Source organism: Aegilops tauschii, chromosome 3 (genome assembly GCF_002575655.3).
Source record: "Aegilops tauschii subsp. strangulata cultivar AL8/78 chromosome 3, Aet v6.0, whole genome shotgun sequence".
In the NCBI taxonomy this organism is placed as follows: domain Eukaryota; kingdom Viridiplantae; phylum Streptophyta; class Magnoliopsida; order Poales; family Poaceae; genus Aegilops; species Aegilops tauschii.
Window position 1 is genome coordinate 45,611,143 of NC_053037.3, and position 2,997 is coordinate 45,614,139.

The 2,997-nt window shown below is 48.3% G+C and overlaps 1 pseudogene; it reads left to right on the forward strand.

Moving 5' to 3' along the window:
- The first annotated feature begins 832 nt into the window (after positions 1 to 832).
- LOC109776129 (9-beta-pimara-7,15-diene oxidase-like) lies at positions 833 to 2,789 on the forward strand (annotated as a pseudogene).
- The last annotated feature ends 208 nt before the right edge of the window (positions 2,790 to 2,997 follow it).

Below are 2,997 nucleotides of genomic sequence, written 5' to 3' on the forward strand. Positions count from 1 at the left end.
ACTCCCACTCCCTTGGATTTTGAGGATATCCTACCATATGTGCCATGTGGTGCTAAACTCCCACTCCCTATCCCTTTTTGATCCCCAGTCCCTACAACCAAACAGGTGGGTTCGTATCTTATAACCCCAATTCCTATTTCATTTATCTAATTAGCTCCAACCAACCAAACAAGATGTAGTTTTAATAAACTAGAGGCACCAAAATGTTAAATAGAAAGGAAAGCACAAACCTGAAATAGCAAAGCATAAGAAATCAAAACGCGTAGAAAGCTTGCCAACTATGGTTAGAGCATCTCTAACCCATCCCCCAATATTCTTTAGCTCCAAAAAATGTAACTATTGGTAGTTAGACCCATTGAACTCAGCAGCGAAACCGCTTCTATTCAGGATAGAGATGTAATAAAAGCATACGCTTTGGAAAATCAGGGCGCAAATTGTCTGGTTTTGAAGTTGAGGGACAAAAGCTGCACTTGTCAATTAGTTGAGGGACTAAAATAAACTTTTGTCTATTCATATTATTTCCATAAACCTGGTTAAATTTTGCAAAAGTTGAGTTTTTTTCTAAAAAGATCAGATCTATTATAAAGATTCACCAAAAGTAAAATTTAACTTAGAAGTTAGAACAATCTAATTGACACTGTATTTTGATAGCAGAGGAAGCTCATACTGAGTACTCCATAAGGGACAAATCAAGCATCAAGAATGGCTAAATTTAAATTGGATCCTACCGCCGCTGCAGCCTTCATCACAAGGCTTATAAGATGGGCCCTCGCTCTTCATCCCAAGTAAAACAGCGAGCTTTGTGAAATAAGTAATTCCACAAAAGCTCCTGATGGAGCTAACGGCAGCCGCCCTCCTGTTCCTCTCACTCGTCTCACTAGCGATCCTTTTGTCCTTACTTGGCCGCAAATCCAAAGCAGCAAGGCCTCCTGGTCCATGGAGTCTTCCGTTCATCGGAAGCCTACACCACCTCCTGACGCCACTGCCGCACGTCGCCCTCCGTGATCTGGCCAAGAAGCACGGCCCGGTGATGTACCTCAGGCTGGGCCAGGTGGACGCCGTGGTGATCTCCACGCCGGCGGCTGCGCAGGAGGTCCTCCGGGACAAGGACATCAACTTTGCATCGCGGCCGAGCATCCTGGCGTCAGAGATCTGCCTGTACGGGAACCTCGACGTCGCCTTCGCGCCCTACGGCGCGTACTGGCTGACCATGCGCAAGCTCTGCACGACGGAGCTCCTCAGCGCGCGCAAGGTCCGGCAGTTTGCGCCGGTCCGGGGCGGCGAGATCCTGCGCCTCGTCGAGACGATCCGCTCCGCCTGCCGAGGCGGTGAGCCGGTCAATCTCGGCAGCCTCGTGATGTCGTCCACGAACACGGTCACCGCGAAGGTGGCGTTCGGCGAGCTCCAGGCGCAGTTCCTGTCGGCGATCGAGGTGATTTTGAGGAGCAGCGGGGGCCTCTGCGTCGGGGACCTCTTCCCGTCTCTGTCCTTCGTCGACGTCGTCAGTGGGATGAAGCGCCGGCTCTGGCGAGCGCGCCGGCAGCTCGACAAGGTCCTTGACAAGATCATCGCGGAGTGCAAGGCGCGGCGAGAGCAGAACAAGACCGGAGAATGGAGATGACGAGGACCTCCTGAGAGTCTTGCTTCGGGTCAGGGACGAGGGGCAGCTCGAGGTCCCCATGGCCACCACAAACATCAAGGCAGTCATAGCGGTGAGTGGACTGATAATACCTAACTGCTCTCAAATGCTACTCCTAGTATATATGAAACGGGATTTTCATCTTTGTGCATGTCAACTCCGTGACATGGTTTTCACTTTCAGTTTCAGCTGAAATATTTCTGCAAAAAAATCATTGAAATTCACTTTTCAGAAATATTTCACCAAGCACCAAACTCACTGGAATTCAGTGAATATCAGTGACTGGGTTTGCATTTTCAGCCAAAGGGCCGAATTCATTCACTTAAATTATTCAACCAAATATTTGGAATGTATGAATAAATATTTGAATTTTCATATTGCTGAAATATTTTGACCCAAAGGAACCCATTTCAGTGTCTACAGAAATTATTGAAATTCAATGAATTTCATAGACATCTCACTGAAAATGAAAACTATGCTTTGTGACCATACAAATTAGGATATGTTTGCTGGAGGGACGGAGACGACTGCGTCGACCACGGAGTGGGTCATGTCGGAGCTCATAAGGAACCCATGTGCAATGGCCAAGGCGCAGAAGGAGGTGCGGTGTGCATTTGACCACAAGAACCCACAAGACCATGAGGCACACATGGAGGAGCTTTGCTACACAAAGATGGTAGTCAAGGAGGCCATGAGGCTTCATCCAGTGGTTCCGCTCCTGCTCCCCCGTGTCTGCAGGGAGACCTGCGACGTCCACGGGCACAGGGTCGAGGAGGGCACCCGTGTCTTCGTCAATGCATGGGCGATGGCGAGGAGCCCCGAGTACTGGCAGGACGCAGAGGAGTTCAGGCCTGAGAGATTCGAGGACAACGCGGCGGACTACAAAGGCACAAAGCTAGAGTACCTGCCATTTGGAAGTGGAAGGAGGATGTGTCCTGGGAACATCTTTGCATTGGCCTTGGTAGAACTCGTCGTGGCACGACTTCTATACTACTTCGACTGGAGCCTCCCTGCCGGAATGCGGCCGGATGAGCTAGACATGGATACCGTTGTAGGCTTGACGGCAAAGAGAAGCAACCATCTGCTCCTGGTGGCGTCACCATATAATGTGCTGATCCATAAGGAGATTGATGACTGCAAAGCTCACTGATGTTCATTAGTAGTATAGTATAATATAAATAAGTTGTAGGCATCCCACACCGGATATATCATACTGCATGATATTATTTTAGTTACTATCATCCTGTTGTATAGTGTATATCATAGTAACATCTTATTTATCCGTTTGTAATGTAAAGTTATGTACAAGATCTATTTACCAATTCCTTGTTGGGTGATCTATGATATTGCTATCTTCT